Source organism: Toxotes jaculatrix, chromosome 10 (assembly GCF_017976425.1).
Source record: "Toxotes jaculatrix isolate fToxJac2 chromosome 10, fToxJac2.pri, whole genome shotgun sequence".
NCBI classification, from domain to species: Eukaryota; Metazoa; Chordata; class Actinopteri; family Toxotidae; genus Toxotes; species Toxotes jaculatrix.
Window position 1 is genome coordinate 9,571,236 of NC_054403.1, and position 27,485 is coordinate 9,598,720.

The following is a 27,485-nucleotide window of genomic DNA, read 5'->3' on the forward strand; positions in this document are numbered from 1 at the left end:
AGAGGGTAAGATGAGATGAAGTAAATCAAAGAATGCCATCTGCTTCCATTGCACTTGCCACATTTACCGACTACCAACTTTACCGACTACCAACTTTCCCACATCAAATCACTTCAGTCATTTTCTCATGCCTTACAAAGCTCCCCCAGAGGCAAAGGTGAATTTTACAAGTGTCTTCAGTGGTTGGGTATGTGAGTGCCCCTTTTTTACTCAATATTTTTGATATTAAGAATGGATTGCACAACTATTTACAGATGCAAGAGGTTGCTCTTAGTAACAAACCCACAGAGAAGTTTCACCCGACTCTGCAGTTCTCTTCATCTTTTAGTTCATTTTGGGGGGGTTACTGTTTTGGTTCCCTCTCACCTGTCTAAACAAACTTTGTGTCAAGCTGCAGAAAGTAGTTGTTTACAGTGAAAAAGCTCAGACAAACCGACCATGCTACCCGACCACCGCCAAATGGTAGATAAAGTTAGCCAGTAGTTGGTGGAGAACAAAACAAAGTTAAGAAAAGGTGTTGGACAAATAAATACAAATAAATACAAATAAATGCTGGTGTTGCTCCGTGCCAGTTGGTTGTGGATATAAGCAACAGTTTGCTAACACATCAGCCAAATTCAGTGTTTAAGATAATATTTCAATGTTGTATTAACAGTTTCTTTTGCTGCCCCCAAGTGGCTAAACAAGCAACTTATACACGTTTAAGTTATTAAGCTGATTCATACAGTTGACGACTTGCTCAGCACAAACTTGCACCTCATCTCCTGGATCCCAATTTGATCTGAATCCCACGAATCTGGCCTGTTAGAATAAAAACATATAAAATAAAATCAGGCAAACACTGCTGCATGAAACATATTACTCATTCATGACAGATATTGCTTGGGTAATGACATCACATCAATAATTGATCAGCATTTACAAATGCACAAAGCGTATATTGATGTAATTTGAGTCCTGGCATATGAAGTAGGTCTAGTTAATGTATCCAGGGGGATTTATAATTCATTAATTCTTTGTAGCGCCCATGATTGAGGCTTAGTATTGAGGATGTGCCAGGAACGAGAAAGAGAGAGAGGGAGAGAGCGGGATGGACAGAAAGCTTGAAGTCAAAGGTCAATCCACTGAGGTATAATATAACATGCAGAAATGAATGAGCTCACTGCCTCTCTCCCTCACTCTCTCTCTTGGGTTTTTAGGAGCTTGGAGGGATTTCTTTAATCAGGGGGATCAGAGGGACTTATGAATGTCCACTACTTTACACAGCCACGCACAGTGTGTGTGCAAAGGAGGTAGGTTGTTTCTTTGGCTTGGCTTGTAGGGTTATTTGTGTAACTCCACCCAATTAAATGGCACAATGCCTGTTGCAGATTACAGTATGAATGTAAAGTATCTGTAGTCATATTAGATGCATATTAGTTAGTTGTTTTCCAAGGTTTGGCCGGCCTTAGTTCCAATTAAAAAAGATCAAAGGTCAGTAGAAAAATGTGTTTCCAGTTTGGTGTGGAAAAATTTTACTAGCCTGTACAAAGCCCTGACCACAACCCTATCCAACACCTTGAACTGGAACGCCAGCTGTGAGCCAGGCCTTATCTGCTAACGTCAGTAGCTGAACTCTGTAACTCTGTGGCTAAATGAGAGCAAATCCAGCCCAGTATCCCTAGGAATTACGTCCATTTTGGACCAATTTGAACGTCACGATATATGACCAGTGCCAAGGTTCAGTGCCACTGCAGGAAAAGCACCACATGTAGCTAGATGGAAAGTAAGGCTTTGTAAGTTGAGGTGGTGGATGGCTGTGTAGCATGTTGGACGTTCATACATACAGACTGGAGTTTGCTTTCTGTAACAGAAAATTAGCATTTGCCTTTTTAATAACCACAACTGCAATCATTCCATAACATTTAGCAACTGTTTTAGTTGCCTAACTTTAATGATACCTTAAAGCATTTTGGGAAATATGTTTATTTGCTTTCTTGGCAAGAGTTGTATAGGAAGGTCAGTAAATACAGAATGTAGCTCGATGCAACAGGCTCACAAATCAACATGTTGTTTGTTTAATCCGTAAAAAACAACCTCACATAAATAGACATTTTTACATTTCAGCTTTTGTGTGGATTAAATAAATAATACATCCCTTGTTAATTTGTGAGCTTTGGAGGTGGAGGTGGATTTTGTTACCTAAGGACAGATCCAGGCTAGCTGTTTCCCTCTATTTCCTTCTTGTCTTGCTAAACCAACTAGCTGCTGGCACCATGTACATATTTACCATACAGCTAGGGGAGTGAGTATCGATCTTCTCATCTAACTCTCACCAAGAAAGCGAGTAAGCATATTTCCAAAAAATGTCCATATATATATATATTTCTCTTGCTGTAACTACAATCAATCAATAACCTTACAGGCACCGTCCACACATTTTAAGACTCTGATGGGAATTATAATTTATTTCTGATATGGTTTTTCACAGGAAAGGGTCCGTGACTTGAGATGTCACAAAATCATCCTTTATGTCATAAACTCAAATTTAAGGTGAGCACAGAGAAACTTTCCTTCTTCAGCAGATGAATGTGAAAAGAGCCTTTTTGTGTCAGATATACGTCATTCTGCACAGTGAAAGTCAAACATCCAACTGAAAAAACAATAAGCAAAACATATTTTTGAGTGGGGTGATCCTTTAACCATACTGTTAGAGAATGGCATCAAACTTTAATATCATTTGAAGGTATTAAAATTCTCTGAACTCTGCTCAAAGTTCGGAGCGATTTCTTTTTCGACTTCAGCAGTGAAGAGCTCGTGTACTAAATACTGCAACAGGTACATATACTACTTGCGTGATGTAATCAGGTCAAGGCCCCAATGTTCAATCTCCATTTTTGGAAGAATGGCCCTTGTTGGAAAAAGAGTGTGAGGATTGAGATATCCCTAGAGCTCTTATCAGCTCCACTTCTCGCTGATACACACTGACACACTTGCAGGCACATAAACAGACACACACACACACACACAAAGAAAAGAATGCCTTGGGTAAGATAAAAAACAAGGGCTTCACACTGCCTTGTCCACTGTTGCCACATCATCTGACACACACTGGATTTGGGTTCAAGTACACCCACACGCACTCATACATAAATACCGATAGACACAAACACTTGTAACTGAATACAGAAACACACATACATACTCACGGGTTTGCGTTCACAATGATGCAACTTGCAGGTGTGAAAGGGAAAGATCCACATCCACTTTCCTTAAAGTCAGTGAAAGTTTTATTTGCAGCATTTTACTGAGCAGCTGATGTGTCACTATACCTATTTTCCACTTCGTCCTCTGCCCATAAAAAGCACAAACATGCACTGAATGTTATGATATGTGATGCAAAAGACAACTCTGCAGCTTGTTTGATAAAATAGGGCTGGTCATAGAAACACAGCAGCCCTCCATTCATATCTGCAGGATTTATCATTATTATGCGCCACCGTACATAATCATGACAAATGATCATACCAGCTCAGAAAACCCTGGTAGGAATGCAGAGATTGAAGTACATATGGAAAAAAGGAATATCAGAGTCGGGTTAGGTTGGGGGGGCAGAGAGAACAGCGGAGACATTCTGGACCACACACTGCTGCAGCCAGGGAAGAGGAGAAAACAGAGGCCCTTTTTGCTATTTAATTGGAATTGATCCTGTGGAACAGCTGAAAATTTTAATAGCGGGCAAATCCATACATTTCAGGCATGGAGCTACCTGCACGTGTGCTTCACTACAGAGCCTTGCAACAGTAAAACAAAAAAGAAAAACCCCTGTGAAACACACATCAGAGGAAGAGAGGCTAGCAGAGATAGGGAGGGATGCAAAAATGAGGGGGAAAAGTAAAAGGACGAATAGGAGAAAGAGAAAGAGGGAGCATGGGCAACATGGAAACAGAGAGCAGGAGGGTAGGAGGGAGAAAAACAACAGACAAGTTTTAATATTTCTTCAGAGATGATTTATTTATCCTCCTTATGGCAACACCACCCGTCTGGGCCAAACAAACCAACAAGATACTCAATAATGGAGGCACCGGAGAGGAGGAGCTGTTGGGTTTGAGCTCATAGATAGTGTGTTTCAAAAAAAATATGTATGCATACTTTGTACTAATGATGTCTGACTGTATATGGGCAGTAATTGGCTTCTTTTGGTCAGTTGTGTTAAAACTGCAGTAAACATTCTACATTTTACTGTGTAAAAAACTTTTCCAGATTTCCTTTGAATATGAATCTCCAAAACATGTTTGACTTTTAAAGTAAAATGTATAAGACTGTGTGTGCTGTGTGTGTGTGCACGTGCAGCTTTGCAAGAGAGAGCCTGTCCATTCTGCACCCGCCACATTCTCTGAAAACAGCAGTAATGAGCCCAGATAAAAGAAAAACACTAAAGGAGGAGGGATACATTACCATGTGTGAAGAAAGAGAAGCATGCGAGACATCCTGCTCCTTCCCACCTCAGTCTTTGTCAGCGTGCTCGCATGTGGGCATATATGCACACGTGCACAAACACTTTTTGCACACATGCCAACACAAACACAGAGGCAAACAAACAAAACATGGAAAGCCAATGCCTAAAGACAAAAGCTGCGCTGCGGAACAAAAGACGACCAAAAAAGCCATCAAGACACCCGCAGCAGGCACCCATTGTGATTAATGAAAACAAATATTGGGAGAGAGTAGGGCACAGGCGCAGAGAAACAGCACAAACAATGGAGCAGACAGCATAATGCATTCAGGGTTCGCTGACGGCCCTCTAGTGCAGAATGAGAATAATAGGAGGGGAGAGAAAGTGGGATAGAGGGACAAGGGAGGGAGGGAGAAGGAGGAGAGAAAGAGGAAACAAGAGCACTAAAGCGAAATCCATTCTCCCCCCCCACAAAAAAAAAAACAAAAATCAACATACACACATACACACACACACACACACACACACACACACACACACACACAAACACACCCCCACCAGCCAGCTTTCAAACCCAAGGTGCTGTCAGTGCGTCTGTGCTTACACCTGCTATGCTTAACGGTCTCGGTGCAACTGTCTTTTCTGCTGCAAGAGTGGGTATGAAGCTCACACACACACACACACACACACACACACACACACACACACACACACACACACACACACACACACACACACACACACACACACACACAAAACAACACATCTCTAGGCATATTTGAATGTATCTGAGGGTTTGAATGTGGTAAATATTGCTATGGCATGTTTGTGATCGCTGTGTTCTCAGTGTCGCAGCATATTGGGACGTGGAACCTGTCATTGCTCAGTAATGACAGCTATAGGTTTCGCTAAATTGCGGTTTGCCAGACAGCCTGTGATTTTCCGATCAGTTTATAATAGGTTGGTTCAGAATCTGTCAATGTGGAGGTTGGTACCTTTAGACTATGGTTCTCAACCTGGGGTTCCCGACCCTCGATGAGGGTAACAAGATAATTACTGAGGGTCGTCAGATGGTTGTAGAGAAAAAAACATTAAAAATAAACTCTTGTATTTTAGACTGGAGAATGTTTTTTACATTACATTGGCTGTACCAGTGATATATCTTGCCTTAGAATCAATTTTGTGTTTGTGAGTCAAAGTTTGAAGTAGGAATTTCTGATCGGACATCACTTGGAAATCAGCAGGGAGAGGAGAAAAGAAACAGCTGTTTGATTTGGTTTGCAGCTCTCTCTCTCTCTGTCTGTCTCACTGTCTCTCTCACATTGACTGTCCCTTCACTTCCCTGGCGGTTCCCGTCTGTCTGTCTCTTGCTACAATGGTGGGAAAACAGAATTAGGCCCAAAATTTCTATTCACAACCACAAAAAGCGACATGCTCTGTCTGTCTGTCTGTCTGTCTGTCTGTCTGTCTGTCTGTCTGTCTATTGATCCCTTCCACTCTTCTTCAGTACCATGGACAGCGCCACACCTACACACGCACCCTCCCTAATCTCTCCAAACTCACTTCACCATTTCACAGCACAGACGACCACTTGCTTAGCTGAGGGGCTTAGAGTGAGCATGGACCAAAATATATGGACAGAAAAAACACATTAAACCACTTGCCAGCATACAGTGATCTTTAAACATCTAGCATTACTGTAAGATGTTCCACTTTTGTAATTCTTAGCAAATTACATAAAAAGAATGTGTTCCTCAGGTTTGTCAAATAGAGAAACTGTTTCAGAGAAAGAGAAACTGAAATACAGACGACACCTCTGCTCATTAGGCTGCTGCTAATTAGACTTCTGCTGATTAGATCCTCCTCTTCAACCTTATGCTCTTGAAAAAAAACAACAGCACAACATGTAGCGATCCTGAACGTCTCCTTTTAGCCTGTGATGATGTAAAGCTAACTGATGTCAGACTCGATCATTTAGCTCTGAAAGTATTTAGCTTCACGGCTTTAACTTCCCTGCTTGAAGCGGTCCATGTGATAAGACAAACACGGGGCTTCCAGTGGCTCGACTACCCACTGGAGACCCGTGCAACTTATTTTTATTTCATCAACAGTCCCTAAATAAACAGAGCCAGCAGGGCAGGGATGAAGGAGCGAATTTATGTTGCGAGACAAAGGGTAGCTGAGGGAGGACGGATGGAAGCAACAGTCGGGTCTGTCTGTCTGTCTGTCTGGCCGGAGCCTTCCTTTGGTGGTCTGTGTTATTTCAGTCCGGCTTCATTACAGTCTTATCTCTAGGCGAGCCACACAGCCAGTGAGAACAGGCCAGAGAAGCACTGTGAGGTTGTGGCACCCGGCACACCTGCCACCTCAGATAAAATAAACATCAGAATTAGGGTGCAATTTTGGCGCCTGCTTCTCAACATTTTTTTGGCCGCTTTGCTCTCCTTGTTGTTTAATCCCTCTTTCCTGCCTGTTTGTCTCTGTTTTGCTCTCTCTCTCTCTCTCTCTCTCTCTCTCTCTCTCCTTTTGTCCCTCCCCTTCTCATTCCCTGCAGTCCTTCCTGACAGGGCCGTGATAATGGGACAGTAAATTAGGACCATCCCGTTTCCCACCCATCATCCTCTCAGCAGTTGATGTGATCTCTCACCTATAAGGTCAAAGGCTAATCTGTGTAAAGCAGTCAGTGCCATGGTCACTAATCAATCACCCTGTGCTGCGATATCACAGACGCCACGAAATGCTGTAAACATCACTGTGAAATCACCCTCCCACAAACACACCTGCTGCTTTTGTGTGCATTTCAAAAAAAAAAAAAAAGAAAAAAAACCACCAGGTTTCAGTTACTGACACTGACAAAAATTTAATGATAGCCAGATTTAACATAATTAACAGGCATTTATTCTGCAGCCTGTTGCAAGATCAGCCACAGTGATCGCACTGCCAAATATTTGTCATTACATAGTCAAAAACGTCTCCTTCTGCAAATGCTGTGGGCATAATAGTAAGTGTTTACATGGTTTTTTAGCCTTTCACGTTCTTCCCTTTGCTGGAAAATCTAATCACTCTCACAGGTTTCACTTAATCACATGAAAAACAAAACCTGAACTATTGAGTCTCTTTAATCCACTTTGTGAATACATATTGGAGAACACAGCTTTCAAATTCCAAAAAAGGATTAGTTCTAAACGGCAGAGACAGAAAGACCTTTGAGGGAGCTAAAATTACAGGTGGAGTGATCCCTTCTAAAATTATCCAACTCTTTTATATTGCGGCTCTGAAGAATTCATGCTCATGTTTAATTCCCAAGCTCTGATAACGAATGTCTCCTCCAAGCACCTGAAGATTAATAGACTTTTACCAGGTGCTCTCTGTCTTTTTATAACACACTCCAGCTATTTAAACGCTCAGCTGTCTGGCTGTCAGCTTACAGCATGAGGTCATTTAGAGGAAGTCTTAACCCATGGATATACTCACAGAATGGTATGGCAAATACCATCTGACACAAGTAGAAAGAAAAGTAAACTCATAAAAACGCAAAATCAATTGCAAATATAGCCTTGATTTGGAATGTTTGCAAGCGCCTTGATTTAAATAAAATAATTGTAAACAAGACTAGGAGTCAACAGCCATGCTAGCAGCTCTGCGAGGCTGTAATAAAGGGCCTGTACCAGTGGGCAAACAGCTTTGGAACCCCCCCCCCCAAACCTTTTCAACACCAGATGAGGTGGGCCCATGTGTGGGACCATTTCTTTATGAAACCGAAAATCAGACATTGACACTCACTATCTAGAAATCTGACCTAATTAATTAGTAGACCAAAACCATGACAGGCCACAGTGGAGGCAGAGCTGGGGTCAGACCTCTCTGTACTTCCACCCACCCAAAACCTGATAGAGACTGTGTCTGGCCCCCGACCACTTGAATTAATAAAATTACAAGTAAACAGAAGAGGAGTTAATACATACAAACCTAATAAAAAAAAATTAAGACCACCACTGCAAATGCACAACAAAATAGGAGAACTTAATATTGACTCTTAAACATTAGATCTCTGTCATCTGAAGTTGTATTAGTAAACGATTTAATTTCAGATTATCATATTGATTTACTTTGTCTTACTGAAACCTGGCTGTGTCATGATGAATATGTTAGCCTAAATGAATCCACTCCCCCCAGTCATATTAATACTCACATTCCTCACAGCACCGGCCGAGGAGGTGGAGTCGCAGCCATTTTCGACTTGAGCCTATTAATCAACCCTAAAACTAAACTTAATCATAACTCATTTGAAAGCCTCGCTCTTAGTCTTTCACACCAAAGCTTGAAAACATTACAGCCAGTTCTATTTGTTACAGTGTACCGCACTCCTGCTCGCACGCTGAATTTTTATCTGAATTGTCAGAGTTTTAATCAAGCTTAGTCCTTAATACAGATAAAGTAATTATAGTAGGTGATTCTAATATTCACGTGGACGCAGATAATGATAGCCTCAGCACTGCGTTTATCTCATTATTAGCCCCAATCAGCTTCTCTCAGAGTGTAAATAAACCCTCTCACTGTTTAAACCACACCCTTGACCTTGTTCTGGTTTACGGCATCGAAATTGGACATTTAATAGTCGTTCCACAGAATCCTCTTTTATCAGACCACTATTTAATTACTTTTGAATTCCTATTACTGGACTACACGCCATTAGGCAAAAACGTCTTAACTAGATGTATATCTGATGTTGCTGTAGCTAAATTCAAAGAAGTGATTCCATGAGCACTTAATTCAATGCCGTGTCTCAATATAACAGAGGACTCCTGCATTAAATTTAGTCCCTGACAAGACAGTCTTTAAACATATAGGAAGGCCCTCTGTAATGCCCAAGCACCCCCTTACTCATCATTAATGAAGGAAAATAAAAACAACCCAAGGTTTCTTTTCAGCTCTGTAGTAAGGCTGACAGAGTCACAGCTCTACTGATCCATTCATTCCTATAGCTCTCAGTAACAATGATTTCATGAGGTTCTTTACATCCCGTCCTGCTCTCAACAAGCAACAATATTCCTTGAAACACAGGAACATTAGAAATAGCTGTAAAACCTGATGTACATTTAGACAGTTTTTCTCCCAACTAACTTCAACAATTTCTTCATCTAAATCATCAATCTGTCTCTCAGACCCGATCCCAACTTGGCTGCTTGCTGAAACTTTACCCTTAGTTAGCACTTCTTTACTAGATATAATCAATTGGTCTTTAGTAACAGGCTGTGTACTGCAGTCCTTTTAAAGTAGCTGTAATTAAGGTTTTTGTAATTAAACGCTTGATCCAAGTGTTTTAGCCAACTATAGACCCATATCTAACCTCTCCCTTCTCTCTAAGATCCTTGAGAAAGCAGTCGCCAATCAGTTGTTTTGTTTTCTGCATAACAGTAATTTATTAGAAGATTTTCATTCAGGATTTAAAGTGCATCAGCTCTGTTGAAAGTCACAAATGCCATTCCACTGGCATCGGACAAAGGACTGAGCATTGCATCTTATTACAAAGACTAGAGCATTTAGTTGGCATCAAAGGAACCACACTAAGCTGGTTTAACTCCTACTCATCAGATCAATTACAGTTTGTACACGCTTATTCACACAGAGCCCTCAGCTATAAGGCTCTTCTACTGTGGAACCAGCTTCCAGTTTGGCTCTGGGAGGCAGAGACCCTCTCCACATTTAAGAGCTTAAAACTTTCCTCTTTGATAAAGCTTGCAGAAATGGCTCAGGCCTGCCTTGAACCATCCCCTAGTTATGCTGCTGTTATAGGCCTAGGCTGCTAGGGAACTTCCCATGATGCACCTCTCTCTTTCTCTCTCTCTCCATTTATATGGATTCATATCCAATTAATGTTTGTTACTAACTCAGCAGCTTCTCTGTCCTGTTGTTTTGTGTTTTCTCATCGCTCTCGTTTCTGCAGGTATTTCTGACCCCAGAGCTGCAGAGTCTGGATCCGTGATTGTAAACCATCTACTGCCCCCATGATCCTGCTCAACATACACCCCATCATTTTTATCTCTCTCTGACTGTACTATGACTCTTAGGTGCAGCGGTGCTTTGAGCTAAATGCTAACATCAGCCTGCTAAAATGCTCATAGTGAGAATGCCAACATAAAGATGCTTTGCAGGTACTAAAGATAAAGTGCAGCTAAGGATGATGGGAATGTCATTTGTTTTGCAAGTGACAGACCAGTATTGGACAAATTGAAATTTTGACCTGATGATCGTGCTAGATGAAAAGTTAAAGTATCACCAAGGTTGTTCCTGTTCATCTTGTGGGTAATAAGAAAGTCTTCACTACATATCATGGTGATCCACTTAAAATCACAAATGTCAACCTCATGGGGCAAAAGGAAAACTCTGGAGGGTCAATACAGTCATAAGGGTACATGGTCTGGGAATCATGAATGTCTACACAAATGCTGTACCAGTCCAGTTATTGAAATATTTCAATAAAAAAATGTTAACCTCTTCGAGGCAAAATAGAAAAGGAGGATCACAGAAGTCATTAGGATTCAGTGAATGAAACTGAAAGTCTTTAGAAAATGTCTTGGCAAAGGATCAAATATTTGTCCAGATATTTCATGTCTGGAATAAAAGTGGTTGAGCAACTGACAGACTCCCATTCTTAGAGTCACGTCGCTAACATGGCTCAAAATACAGAAAATAACTTGAAATAAATATGATGCTGCTTTTGGATGTTTGTTTTGATTTGAAAACCTCCAAGCAATAAACAACTGAGAGCAGACATTCAGACCAACTACACGTCATAAAACCAAACATTTTGCTGTTGCCCACATGCTTCCTTCCACCGACACAAGCCAAACTTTGAGTGATGAAAAAGCATATTCAGATTTCACACTCCAATAACAACAAGTAATCAAGGCCAGTGGTGGTGCTGCGCCGACAGAGTCAGCAGACCGAGGCAGAGTGACGCTGCCGCAGCCCTCAGTCACACTCTAAACACCTGTCTCCAAATGGACACATCAATCCCTATTTCACAGCCCGCCTGGCCTCCTACACTGACACACACAAACATGCACACGTGTGGTACGAAATATATATGCACACGCGCAATCACACGTAAACTGTGCAGACTTTTCCACGTCTATCCTAGCTGGATGTTTTTAAAAATCTACACGAGGTAAAGGCTGCTGGACAAAGAATTTATCTACAAAGCCAGAACAGGAAAAACCTAATGGATGTGGGGGTCAAAGAAGATGGAGAATGGCAGAGCAGAAATCAATCCATTGCAATGCAGCATACAGTAATCTCACTCTTCTGCAGGACGGGCTGATTCACAGCCCTGGAGTGGCGAAGGATAGGTGCGACATGTGAGAAAACAGTCGTGGACTGGAAAAGAGGGTAGTGAGAAGCACTTAGCACCTGGTCTGGGATAATACCATTCTCTCTCTCTCTCTCTCTCACTCACACACAAACTCACACACACATACACACACAAGCACTTTGCCTAATAGAGTAGCAGCAGTAGTCAGCGTTTCCCATGGCAGGCTGTAATCGCATGGCTGGACTCAGTGATGGATTTTGGGTTAGAGGCAACATCAGCACCACTGCAATAAACACACACACACACACACCGTTCACATGTGCATACTCTTGAGTTATTTGCACAAAAGGTTCTGTGGACAAAAGGATTAATGCTGATATGTGAAAGTTAAATGGAAGAGGCATATGAAGGATAATGGTTGTTTTAGGATTTTTCTTTCCCCCTCTATACAAAACAGGAACGTTTCTTTACCATGACAATAGTCAATATAATCTCTCAGAAGTTTACATTTACCGGGTTTCTCAGGCAGAAAGAGAGTTTCAAACAATTTGAAAGTATTAACACTACCCGTCAAAAGATTTAGAACACCTGGTAAAGCTGCCTGGTAAAAAAGAAAAAAAAAACATTTACATCACCAAAAACTAAAAAAAAAACATGTAATCTTTTTTTATAGAACACAGACCTTTTCCAGCAATGAAGAACTTAGTTAACTTACAGCTTTCCTGCAGCAATGGGACTAAATGAAGCCTTATAAGTTAACCTTCTACAGGTGACACAACTTTTGTCAATTACTTACAAACCAAAAGAGAGTAGTGTCTGTACAAAGGCAGTGCTGCAACAAACTCTGTGGGGGTGAGAAAGGGTGAGAAAAAGGAAGGCAGACCGGTTGGTCGGGGGTTTATCCTACAGCAAGATAATGACCCAAAACATCAGAAGAAAAGAACCAGGCAGTGGCTGCACATGATGAGGACCAGCACATGATGAGGACCAGCACAGTCTCCAGACTTAAACCCCATGGAGCTGGTTTTGGATGAACTGGACAGAAGGTGAAAGCAAAGCAAATTACATGTGCAACACAACAGTGTTGGGACAAACTTTCTTAACAGTATTTGATTTCCATTGCGGAAAGAACTCCAGCAGTGTGTGCAGCTGCAGGATGAGTGAAAAATTTATATTAAAATTAGTTCAACAAGAAGATTCCATGATTCCCTATTTTTTTTAATCTATTTGTTTTTTTGACCCCATATTGTAAGTATTTGTGCACCATTTATGATTCTATGATTTCATTGTCTTAAAAAGAAGTCGCCCCAGTTTGTTACTCTCATGTACTACCATGACATTTAATTCAAAAGGCTCAGCATTCGTTTTTTCAAATATAAATAAATGTTCTTTGAAAAACCCAAAAGGTTATTTAACAACACAACACTGTTGTGAAGGTATTTCATGAATCCTGCTTTTAGAAACGGGTGGTGAGATCACAATTTTACATTTTCTGTGAATGTTTTCACTGGCCCTGTCTGTGTACCTGTTGTTTGAGGTGGGCATTTCAGGTGCGTGCCCCAGGACTGGGCTCACTGGTCAATCATAACCAAGTTTCAATCCTAACCGTCACATTGAGCTAATGTTAGCTTGAATAAATCTAAACTCAGCATGGGGCAGTTGCTGATATGTTGCCAAACCTGCATTAATTGGGAAATAATATTTTCGGTTTAAGGTTGTTTTCTTTGGTTACTGGTGCAGCGTCAAGACCTGAGCGTGAGGAGAGAGCAGAGGCGTGTCACCAAGACAGGACGGCTGCAACACAGGGCTAGCTGATGCTGATGCATGTTGTCTCTGCAACACAGCACATGGACGTCTTTGACATAACATTATGTTAACGTTATTGATTGTGTGTTTTAAACGAAAATACTTTTAGTTTTTATATTTGTTTATATTGATGTTACTTTGTAATGTTTTCATACAAAATAACTACGTGCAAGGTTCATTTAACAACCTTGTCAAAGGCTCACATTTATTTTATGCTCATGGAACTGATGTTCATAAGAACTGATGTTTAGCTCTGTGACCCAAACGTACACAAGAGACACAAGCTTGGGCCAATCAACAACTTACTGTTTATCAGTTGATTGCCAGGGTGTGTAAAGACTGATTTGAGGTTAAGAAATGTGGAGCTGTGATTAGGACTGTAGATTTAGACTTTCTGCTCTCAGGTGCAGTGATGGGTGAGATAAAGCATGTTTGCTTGAGAGATCTGTGGCTGGAGAAGGTTGGCAGACAGTTAAATTATTCACAGACCAGCACAGAGGAATCCTTGGTTCTCAAAACACATGCAGACCTTGAGTGTATGAACAAGTTGTACACAAACTTACACTTGTGCACACTGACAACATGTGCAAACTCACAAATAGGTGTGTCTGGACCTACACACGTATACGTTCAATGTTGATGAAAATAAATGAGAATACACTGAAGGTCTGTGAGGAAATGAATGGTTTCCAGGGATCCAGCTGAATCCCAGTGTCTTGCCGAACTCCTTGAGTATTGCAGCGGTCCATAAATACCGGGTGAGGGTGATGATGTGAAAACTGGTTGCGATAAAAAAAAAAAAAGAGGTCATAAAAACGACAAACAGAAACAGTCATCTCCATCTTATTCAGCCTCTCTTCCATTAGTGTGACAATTTCATTAAACAAACATAATGTACAAAATCATTTCCTCGACTTGGCTGGCTCCGAGAAATTAACAGCAACATGGAAGTCATGCATAATGAATGTGAACATTTGCCATCTACAAGTCTCCCACAGTCAAACATTAATTCAACCTCGCACAGGGTGTGGAAAGGGAGGAGGAGGACAAATGGAGCACAGGGAAGTGGAAGGACTTTGGAGAGTGAAAGCGAAACTCTTCGAGGTGGTCTGACGAAGATATGCTTGGCTAAAGTTCTCTGAGTCTGAAATCATTGGGTTAGAGTCTGGGTAAAGACACAAATTGGCTTAAAATCTATGTTTGTATCCAAATTATTTTGTTTATGTTTAACCAAAAAGAAAGAAAGTGGTTATGTTGGCTTTTAAAAATCGTACTGTGGACACTGATGGGGATTTTTCTCATTTCAAAGAAAGGAGAAAACTGTTTGCTGTCACAGCCATTAGACTGTGTAATGCTGGGTCCAAAGTGCGTCAGCAAGACAAACATTGCGATTCATATAGAATAAAAAAGGACAAATATCAAATAATTAAATGCAGCTTGACAGGGAGTTAAAAGTACACGTCAAGTCAAATGAAGTCAACTTGCTGCTCTTTTCCCATTGATCAAAAACAGGAGAGTTTGACATGACCATGCCAGAAACACTTGGCATCATCTAATTCTCTTTGCATAAATCTTACAATCGTTTATCTCAACACAACACAACAAAATGCTAATGGTAACATTTTAGGGAGGGGAGCTGAAAAAAAAACCACTCATCCTTCACTAGGGGTGATTTATTACCCTGTACAGCAGGGTCATACATTAATTTCGCTCTTTATATAAAGGCCTGTTATTTCTGCATGCATAAATAAAACACTCAGACTTGCACACATAAACACAAGCATTGGAACGTGCACGCACTCGGCCACACACATTTACAGCCTTCACACTCAGCTTGCTTTGGGGAAAATGTCAACAGTGTCGAGAGGATGTTTATCTGGCGGGGACAGATTTGATGGCTTGACGGGGGCCGCTGCAGCTCCCTTCCCTTCCCTTTCCCCGTGACGCAATGTACGCACATGCGTGCCTGCGTGTGTTTTGATTGTGATGTGTGTTGTCTTTGACTGACGCGGTACTATGGGAGATGCCAGCGTACCGCGTGGCATCTCAACCAGACGCACATCGGATGTGACGCTGCCGAGCCAGCGGTGTGACAGGCATGCGACAGGGCAGAGCTGGTCCTAAATGACTTCTTAGGCTCCATTACCCTGCCAAAACACTGGACACGCCATTTCCCATTTCCCCTTCATGGTCACAGAGCCCCTTACTATTCACAAATGGATCACTGATTGCACCCTACCTTTTTCTCAGAGTAGATTAATCACACATAGATGCAAGCTTGCAAGCACACAGATGAGACAGCCCCTCCGCTGCAAATCAAAGAGAGGCGCAGAGCGGGGTGCTGAGTGCCAGGAGTAGGCCAGCAGCAGTGGTGATTATCCTTAAGGAAGCATCAGTTGTTGGTATTTACACTGCCACTCTAGCCTCTGATGTTTTGATACTGGCAGCCTCTAGAAAGCAAGAAAATTTGTCAAGAACTGCTCTGAGAGGCAACGCACTGAAGGTGACCGAAGATGAATGCGTCATTAGCCGAGACACAAATTAGTATAGCGGGAGTACAGAGGGGAAGGAAGACAGAGGCGTAGGGGGGAAAAACAAAAGGCAGCTGCAGCTACGGGACAGGACAAGGGAAAAAAAAAAAAAACAGTGATGTAGATTTAAAACTGACAAAGTAATGCTGCCAAAAATTAAAGCTCAAGGATAACTTTCTAACAAGAGCAATTCTTCACACTATAAAGGGCAGGGGCCTGTAACCTTACAAAACAGCAGTGAACAAAACTCTCAAATAACTTGCTGGAGCCGAGTGTCGATAAAAATCAAAAGAATGTATGTTCTTTCATCTCCCTATGATGATGGAGAAAAATATAAGGCCCTCACATATACACACTCTTTGATGTCAGGAAAAAAAAAAAAGCATCTGTCACATTATATGGTCATGAGGGTTTATGATCTGATCCACTGCTACCCTTACTCACTTCCTGTATCACAAGAGGCTTTGATGTCTTGCCAATTTGCAGAGCTGAACGTTCGCATTAGCCTTCCCTAATGAGGATCGTGAAGTGTACGTTAAACCCTGACGCCTGTTAATCTGTATATCTGACAGGGAGAGTGCTTGTCATCGTTTAGCCAGTTTAGCTCAGTCGAGTGTGGTGACATTTGTGCTATTTCCTCCCTGGCTATTCTGCACACTGGTAATTGCAGTTTTATATAAAAAGCCACGTCACATTTAAAGTGGGGAGAACAAGTAAACAAGGATATGAATTCCGCCCATCAGATGCAAAGAGGCATGAATCATTTATGGAAACAAAATATTTGCAGACATGTGTTGAGGGCAGATAGGATCTTTTAGATTTGCGGGGCTGTTGACAGAACAGCCCCCACCCCTTTCTCTCGATTAGTGGATAATGTGCGATAACTAGCAAGCGCTGACTATGAGAGAGGAATTGATAAGAGAGGTGAAGACAGAGATAAAGAGAGGCAGGCAGGTGGGCAGTGAGGAAGAAAGTGGTGGCAGTAATAGCAGCGGTAATTTTCTAAACAGTTTTTTGGGTGATTCTCCGTCCTTTGTAGCAGAGCTCCTGGCGCATTGTTTTGAATGAGCGCTGGCTGATATGAAAAGAAAATGAGATTTCACTGTATCCTGTCCGCTCAACACCGCATGAGTCTCAATGAACACTAAAGCACTTCTCATTTCATGCTTCCCAATGTGTAGCGGCAGACAGCAACACCACAGCTAGCAATCACAAATTCAAATGAAAAGGGAGAGCGAGGAATTTCTCCTTCAGAGCCTTGTTTAATTTGCCGCCTCCTGGGCAAATGAAACGTGCCTCTGCTGTGCTGTTGTCTGAAGGTGTGCGAGGCTCAGAGTGGATGCCATACATGTATTCGGAGCAGGGTGAAGGGGGCCTGAAGAGAAGGGGAGAAAAAAAAAGAGAAGCAGAGCAAAATAAAAAGGACAAATTGAATAAACTCGATACTTGGTTTCTACCTGGAGCAACATACTGAAGTTGAAACTCACGCCCACACTCGTAGACTCACACACCCCGAGTAGGAGCCCTGTGTGCTAATGCCTGGAGCTCTCCAGCCGTGCAGCTTCCACAGGGGAGACATCCTGATAACACAAACTAACTCTGAGCTCGTGGTCCCAACGGACAGACAAACAAAAGACAAGGTTTTATCTGCTTTTATCTCATTAAACACTCTATAACTTGCCTAATTGTTTACGAAGGGATTTAGAAGAATGTGCTCGTTCCAACCCACACACATGCTGGGGAGTATGCATTTGTGATTCATTGTTGTTGAGACTTAAGATGGGTTTTAATTTGGATGTGTATGGAGGTGCAGCCTAATAAGATATGGCAAGAGATTAGGAGACAAAGGGCTGCATTTTAATTGTTCTTCACTCCATCCATTTCTCCATCTTTGGAGTCGTCAGTGGATTATAAGCAGTGTTAAATCTGCAAAGGCTGGGCACACACACACATCTGGCTCAGAAACAGAAGCTGGCCTCTAAAACGTTCCATAATTTAGAGATGATATTTTCCCTTTGCAACCAACCTCCAACCTCCTCCCCGGCCTCCTCTCCTTCCTGCTTTTTTTTTTTTTCTGCTTGTTAGATATTCAGCCAACAGCACCCTCCCCTGCCTTCCCTGATCCTATGCTTTTCAATCTGTCCATCTTAACACTCGAGCTTTGATCTTCTCACCCAGGCCCACTCATTCCAGCCCTCCAGCATCCCATGCTCCCTCCCTCTTACTCTACTCATCTTTAATACCTCCTATATCCATCTCCATCCTTCTTATCCCTCACTCCATCCCTCCCCTCCTCCATCTTCGGCCCACTCTCCTGCGCTTTGACCACGCATGTGGAATGGCTATTGCTCCCAAGGTACTTATTAGTGCTGCGCTTTTAATTACAGTTTGCACATCGATCAATTGTTGCATTACTAGTTGGTCCCTGTTGCCCGGTAACCATGGTGATGGATCACCTGCGGGGATCCACGGTGGTCATCTGTGACACTCGGATGCAGATTACTCAACCCCCAGGCAAGCCGAGCTCATCCATGATGTTGACAGTGGAGGTATTAGAGCATAATGAACAGCAGAGGAGGTGCATTAAAAAGTTCCAGCTGCCAGCGAGAGAAAGAGAGAGAGAGAGAGAGAGAGAGAGAGCAAGGAAAAAAAAACAGCAAGGGGGAGTGAAAGAGAGAACCCCATTTTACTAAAAGACCAACAGTCTACAACAGTCTCTGTCGCTGCATTCATATATTTCACTTCATTTCAAACGCACTGATTTGCATTAATGAAAGATAATCTGGATGCCTTTGAAGTTTTATTCTGTCCTCTGGGAACAAGGGAGAAGCTTACTTACACACACACACACACACACACATACAAATCTGATGATTCTGCTCAGCATGAATAAGAGCTCCTGCACCTGTATCCTGCATCCCCTACCCCCCTGCCACCCCACACACCCACACCCTTAATCCTGATACAGTCTGACCCCCCACGAGATTAAGATCCCTTGTTTGGTGCAATTCAAATACATCAACATCCTCCCGCACACTCACACACACCCACATACACTCTCACGTATTAGTTCTACGTTCTCCCATATTTATGACAGTCCACACGTGAAATAGTTTTCTCTAAGCCTGTGTGCCACCCATGAGCATGTATACAAACAAATACAACCAGGTACATGTACACGTATTAACCAGAGGGGAGCACACAGTCACATCAAACACAGCTCAGGTGCTAATGAATGATGAAAAGGCAGATCCTAGTTAAGAGCAGTGGTGTGATTATGCTAGTGCTCTAATGGCAGCAACCCTCTGCCCCAGTAAGACGACAGGACGGTGATCTCTGGCAGAACAAACAGAGCACTTCAATGACTCTCATTGTTCAGGACTAAAACAAGGATCCCATGGGTTTTTTTTTTCCCTCTCATTTAATGAGCTCACCCCATTCCTACTCAAAACTCTCTCCGTCACAGACACACACACCAATACAAAAATGGACACACATGCATGCCCATACTAAAAGATCCAAAAAAATAAGATGGAGAAGCAGTGAGCTGTATGTCCTGAGCCAACCCCTGCCAAAAAAAAAAAAAAAAACCCAACACGGATTATTGCGGAGTTCATTAACATGCGGAAAAGAGCAAAAAGAGTCTGACGCATAGAAAGAGTAAGACAGTGCAACTTCAAGAGTCACTCGAAGACAGGGCTGGGGGAAGTTATAACAACACATCAAAGCAAAAGCCGGCCCGATCCTCTCTTCAATTGAAACGTGTCAAGAAAGTGCCACAGGTAACTAGCAGTCGCTTTGAGAGAGAGGGGTAATGTGACACAGCTCAAACTACATTTTGTGCTCAGCCAACTCATTTGAATGCCCTTCCAAAAGCTTACAAAGGCAGAGCAGAGGAGGATGCCCCCCCCCCCCCCCACCCCCAACTCTTTCTACCTCTGCTAACTTAACTGCATGCAGTGCTGTAGTCTGTGTGTAATCTCATTACCTGTCTTGTTGTCTAACCTAGCCCATAGTGCTGTGATGGTTTGGCATTACTCTGATTAAAGCAGGAAGGGAGGGCGAGCTGAGTGGAGAGGGAAGACGAGGAGAAGGTGTGTGGGCAGGGGTAACGAAAATGTGTGTCGGAGGGGGCCGGAATGACAGAAGCACTTATTGGTATTAAAGGGTAAACTTTCAAAGGCATCCATCTCAAGTGTAGAGCAAACTTTCCATTCAAAGTTACTCCAGTCCTTGACTTTGATGTGCCAGTGACAAATGATCAACAGGAAAAATGTCAGCGTTGTTGTTTTTTTTTCAGTGGTGGGGGGAAAAAAATGCCCCCTTGGCTTGAACCTGAGGTCATTAAGAGGCAAATAAATAAACACAGAAAGTTTGCATATTGGAAAACTGTCAGCTTCAGGCCAGCGTCTGCTCACTTCCAGCTTGATGGAAAGCCTTCTTTCCTGGGCAAGCCCCCAGACTCTGGGCCAATGAATCTGCCCACATGGACACATTGGCAGTTGTCATGTAATGATATTGCCTGAGTGTCAGCGCCAGTAGAAACAGTCACACACACATATACACACACAAGTGTGGCACAAACAGATGCTGACACAACATAGAGATATACATAGTGTACACACTGATGTTTGTAGGAGTTTCTGTGGGGCTTGAAAACTGTTGCAGATCTGCTTGCACGCATTGCGAATTGGACTTTTTTTTATTGCATTTTTAAGTTATAATCCTTATGATTTTGATACAATTTGTGGTCAGTATTTTTTCAGCAATAGCCTCTTACTGTATTCTGTAATAACCTCTCTACATGGTAGCTTTCATTGTTAGTAGCAGAGTCCATCATTCCAATTTAGATGCAATAATACATGTCACTGTTTTTAGTTTAATCTCACTGATATCAGCTTTACTGTTGACGCCACTGATACTGTAGATGAAAGCATTGTCTTGTAAACACATCTGGATATTGCCTCTTTCAACCAGGCTTAGTCATTGGTATATATGAGCCTTTGAGTGGTGTTTATCTTGTCAAGTGACTTCACTGTGATTTTTCCACTTCAATCCTGTCAAACAGCGTGTAAATCCATATTATTATTTTCTCTAATCATTTGTTCACATGGTTAGAAATCAAACCTCAGACTGAGAGTAAATATCAATGCATTTTAGTTGAATGCAAAACTATAAAATGAAGGAACTATAATATTCCTGCCTTAACACACCTGTCAGCATTTCAGATTTATTGAGGCAGGCAATTTATGTCTGACTAGACATAAAATTGAACGTAATTTTTGCAGAATTCTGAAACATTTTGACAGCTAAAGGTGGTCTCAATTCCATCTATTTCCTGTCCTCACCTTGCCTGATCTCATATAATTACAAAACCGTCAGTGAGTACCTTCTATGAAGTGGTTCAGTCTGACAAAGCAAAGATATGATGGTGCAGCCACATGCATTAAGTTCTTCTGGAAAATGGCACAGCTGAATGTATGCACACACAGAATGTGTGCGTGCAGACACACACACTTATAAGAGAGTGATCTGTCCCCTCCTGTTAAGTCTTGTCTTGAGACCAATTTCTGACATGCATCACATCCAATATCATTCCACTTCTTTGACAGGATGCATTATAAATGAGTACACAGAGACACACACACACTCACATACGCACACTCTTTCCCTCTCCCTCCTCCCAAGATCCGTCTATTGAATTTAGCAACTTTTTATAAAAGACAAGAGAAAGAAAAACAAGAAACCTTATGTCAAACTAAACCACATATTGGCAGGAGTGCAGAATGGTGAGGAGCCCTTAATGATTCTGGGATCCCAGAGATAGACAGGGTCCCTGGAACTTGACAATAATTGTATATATTTACTATGTCAGGGCTCCGAATGAGCTGTTTCAGTGAGCCCAGGATATACTTTTTTTTCTAATCATAATACTAGACATGGTGAAATTTTCTGTTTCAGTCTCTGTCCAAAGTAGTGATGTTAGAAATACCAGATTCTCCTAACTCTGGTTTATCACAAATTGGGTCTTATTTTCATAGCTCTGGTCGTCACTTCTATTGACACTGTGCTCACATAGTTATATATAAGAGCATAACATAATGTAATAGCATGGTGACATTGTTGGTCTGTAATCTGTGATGGATTTGGCTAACCTGGGGGTTTGCTGAAACCCTTTATGACTTTCTGCCGGCACATGCTTCTTGCCCTATTTGACCTCTTCTTAGCAATGTTGCCACATTCCCAAATCTCAGCAAAAAACAAGCTTGTTTGTTCTCTTGGCAAGAATTAGATGAGAAGATCGATGCCACTTTCATGTGTGTCCCATTCAGTATGAAGGTACTGCCAACAGCCAAATAGCTTAGCTTAGCACAAAAACTGATGACGGGGGAAACAGCTAGCATGTAGGTAAAATCGCAGCTTGTTTTTACACTTTGGTTTCTGTTTAGATTAAATTGAGAAGATGTTAGTTGGTGAGCTTTAGAGGTGGGTGAAGGAAGATTTTGTTACCATTAGACTGAGTCACGCTGGGTGTTTTTCAAATATTTATGCTAAGCTAAGCTAACCGCCTGCTGGTGGTAGCTTCACATTTACAGCACATCTCTTTTCATCTCATCATCTTGGCAAGGAATCATATTTCCCAAAATGTTGAACTAATCCTTTAACTCAACATTAACTTGGGTTCAAAACCAAAAGCTTTTTCATGCATTAGTTAAATAAACATGCAGAGCTGGCAGCTGTCTGAGGTGAGACCCTCACGTATATGCAGGTATAGTTCAGGTAAACTGAGAGGGAATCAACAGCGCTGCTTTAGCAGCCAGCACAGGTTTGATGGAGCGCAGTGAATTTGAAATTAGTTCGATGTGAGTAAAGAGCTTAATGCCTTTAAAAACTCCGCACAAGGATATATGGCCGAGCCATCTATCTTGGGTGTGTGTCTGTTTGCGTGCATTTGCGTATGTGTGTTTGCAACGGAGAGAAAGTATATGTGTATGTGTGCTGGAGAGACAGAGAGATAGAGTTCATGGAAATGCGTTAACCTACAGTATGTGAGCATGCACACACACACAGGCGTATGGCCGCGCGCGCACGCACGCACACACACACACACACACACACATTCCTTCACCAGACCAATATATCATTGCACTCACAGACCAAATGAGGCAATCGCTCAAAATTATTTGCATATAAACTAATGAAATATTACTGGGTGAAACTCAGTTGAATGTTAATTACAAAGGTAATGCACTATTTGCTGATTAATGGATCGTCTCTCTTTTGGGCAAGAGATGGTACAAGCAAGTGGATGATCAGTGTGGGGACAAAAAAAGGTGATTCCAGTGAATGGAGGTAAGCAGGTGTATGGAAAATACATTGCTAGGATCAAGGAAATCTATGCAGGAGGGGGGAACAAATGCAGCAGAGGAGAGTAGAGGAGGGAAAAGAGGAGAAAAAAGAGGAGAGGATCCATTGTTGGGAGACAAACAGTTGTATTAAGTTGAATGGACATGGTCACACGCCACAAACTCTTGTTTTACTGGAGTGGGTGAAATGAAAATACATTATTCATTTATAGATCATTAATTATGAATCCACCAAAAGCAGGATGGGAGGCCGAGGTGTGAAGTGTGCAAGTCAAAGCATTTTCGTTGAGGATACACATAACATATTTCATCTCGCTGCTTGACCTCAGAGTTTGTAACAAGCTCCTTGTGATTCCAAAGAGTTGAGACTGTCTGAACAAAGAACATAATGACTGCAGAACTGCATTTACTTCTTAAATATGTACTACATCCATCTCCAACGAGTAAATCCACCAACGCTGGATTAACCCTTTTTCAAGAGACTTGAGGAAAAACACTGTTGTGTTTTTTTTTTTTTAATTACGCTCTTAATGGTCTTAATATGTAATACAATTTTTCTACCACTGACTGCATCATTTATGGCTCCGTAAAGATAAACGGCTGGAGCTGTTACCTTCCTCATGTATGAATTTGTTTCAACACACAACTTTTACTGCTACACACTATTCAATTCCCCTGAGGTTTGCACCAAAAAATAAACATAGTCATAATTCTAAGCTAAGACCGAACCTTAAAGGATAAGGCTGATGTTATTCTGTATTTTCCTTATTGTTAAGGAATCCCATGAAAAGACCAAAACCAACACGTGTGGAACTGGTTGACATTAAGAAAAATATATATTATTACCAGCCATATTCTACAAGACAAACATGGGGATATCTGTCCCCATAACATAATGAATACACAACTCTTGAAATTGCTGTGCCCCTTAGTAAAAGAGTGTCAAAATGAATTAAATTAATACAAAGCAAGTAATAAGCACATCATTGGTTTGTTTTCAAGCATCTGACATTAATAAATACATCAACCAACCAAAAAACAGTCAAAGACACAGGCACAGGTAGAAGTTGTCTAGTTAATAAACCAAGGGTGACAGGTATCAGTCTGGACAGGGAAAGAAACACAGAGAGAACACGGAGAAAATCAACTGATGCTCTGCTGTCAGCAAGTCAAGATAGTTGCTAGTCACTCCATCAGAAAGCTAAACTCATTCATGCAGCTGCTGCCTCGCAGTTAGCATCACCAAACCTTAACGCTTCATAAGTTTACAAAAGGTGCTTTAGAGCTCTACACAAACGTATGCATGTGAAATGAGCAGTTTGTCTCCCTTTTCAGACTAACAGACTATGCATAATGCATGCCCCCATGGCAGCCCTGCTGGAGTGACTGAGAGATTGATAGATTGATTGATTGACGATGACAGTTATGACTAATTCATTAAAAAGCTAAAGCTGGTCGTGCATGTCACTCATTTGGGTTGAGGGAGTCCACTGGCCGTACTCAGCGTGTGTGAGTGTGTATGTGCGTGTGTAGTCAAGGGAAACACGGCTTAGAGCTAGGGTGGGCAAAACTTGTGCCTCGCGCTAACCACCGCACCACCACTCATGACAGAAAGTACTACACACACATGCACACACACACACCACAGGCTGCTCCCAGAATCAGAGGTAATTATCCAGAGGAAAAAAAAATACCCACAAATGTATACATCCACAGCTGACATGAATATGCAACCAAGTGTGGATTTACGCTGTGGGGCTCAGCAAAGCTCTAAACTATGTTTGCACAGCAACAAGAAACCACAAGACCATACAAAAGCAGTGCTAATGTGTTCACCCCATAGAGATGCAGTGCATCTCTGTAGTATATGTGCAAAGAGTAACTGAGACATATTTGAGCGTGAAATGTTTGCATATGCATTATTATACACAACCCTATAGGGGAGCAATGTGTATAAAGTGGAACTGCACAGCTCTTTGTAAGCAAATATCGCATCAGACTTTGCAAATCAGGGTCACCATCATGTTTTATCCCGATCTACACCTCCTACCAATAAATGCATAGCAACACAATGTAAAGAGGAGCATGAAACAATGTTGAATAATGTCCAATTCCATAATTCATGTGTCAACAGGATCCTTTGGAGCTGAACAGATCAGAGGATTTTGTGAACAAATTATGCAATAAAAGCAGCGAAGGCAGAGAGTGACAGGGGAACAGGGGGGAGAGAAGGGAAGGCGCCAAACAAGTAAAAGTGGGGAGAAAGTGTCAAACAAACTGAAAGCGTGAATGAGAGAAAGAGATCAAATGAATAATTTGTTATTATGAATGCAACTCTGTCTCCCAGAAGCTACGTTAAATACAGCTAATTTATCTTGTCAGTTATGCTTTGAAGGAAACATAGCTGCTGCCAGGGTTTTTTTTTCCAGGAAACAAAGTTTTACATTTTTGATTTCTTGGAATTCATACAGAGGTGGTCAGGGCGGACAGAGGGCATACAAAGCACAGGACTTTGCCACTGGAGACCTGGGTTTACATCTAATTCCTGCCTGTGGTTAGGTTTAGGTAACAAAAGCACTTTGGTTAAAGAAGCAGTTCAGCATTTAAGAAAATACGTTTATTTGCTTTCTCGCCAAGAGGTAGATGAGAATAATGATAACACTCTCATGTCTGTACAGTAAAAACCAGCCTGTTATAGCACAAAGACTGGAAACAGGGAAATTACTAGTCCAGCACCTCTAAAGGTGATTAATCCACACAAAAACCAGAATATTACAACAAATTTGTGTTTTCTTCTAAGTCTCTGCAAGAGAACAAAAGGCATTTCCCAAAATGTGTTTTTTTTCCCTTTAAAGTTAGAAAAAGTTTGTGATTTTGGTTAAATGTCACAGTTGCACAAATCATACTACAAACTTAAAGTCACTGTGGACTATATAACATTTAACCGACACCGTTTCCTAACCTTAAATCAAGTGCCTAAGCAAAAAAAATAAATAAATAAATAAATCATGCTTTAGTACCTCGACTGGATATAGTATGAAAACAAATGCAATAAGTTTTCAGTAATATCAACATTTTGTGGTTTTCTAGATTATGTTAAGTAACAATGTTTCTTTATTAGGTGAAATACTATTATTGCAGAACAGTAGTATATAAGTGTAATTTCTGGGAGACAGGGTTGATGTATGGCTACTCAGTGAAGTAACTTTGAACTTTTAGCTGCTTGCAAATTAGATATGTGACCAACAGCCAACTACATCTTTAGCATTCTCTCTGTGTGGGGCTATACCAGTCACACACACACACACACACACACAACCCGACATACATACTAAAACACACATATATAAATTGTGTCCATGCCTGCAGACTGCTAACTAGCTCAGCTGTTTGCCAATAAATCAAAGTGTGTCATTGTCAGCTGGATGGTTAGACACTAAACACACACCCATGAAAAAACAGTTGGCAGCTTCACACACAATTAGGGAGCCTGCAACAGGATCCCTTCGGGTTAAAAGCATCAACTGGCCCACGTATGGCGCAATTTGGAATTCTCTTTAAACAAAAAAGACATCTGCATGAAAGCGAGTGCTTGTTTGACTGTATGTGTCTGTTTGCTTGCACACACGCTTGTAAGGTTTTCTTCTGTCTTCAAAAGAAGAAAAGCAACAGAGCTGGGTATACCTGGAGGGAGTAAAAGCCCTGCAGTGTACCAGCCCTTCGAGCCTGCTGTGCACGCTTTATGTGTCCTACGGTAACAATGTATGCATGTTGTGTTGTATGTATGCATTTCCACATTCAAAGAGACCAGTGAATATTTGAATAACTGACAGACCATCCTTTAGAAAGTCAGAATGAATAATGTGGTAAAGAATTTCTTTCTTGATATGTCCAATAAGTTCTACGTGATTTTTCTGTAAAATGAAGAGATATAGGATGAGGTAAAACACTGAGGAGGAAAACTTTTTAAAAACTTTTTAAAAGAACACGATCGAATCATTAATTAAAATGATGGAGAAAAAAACTAAGAA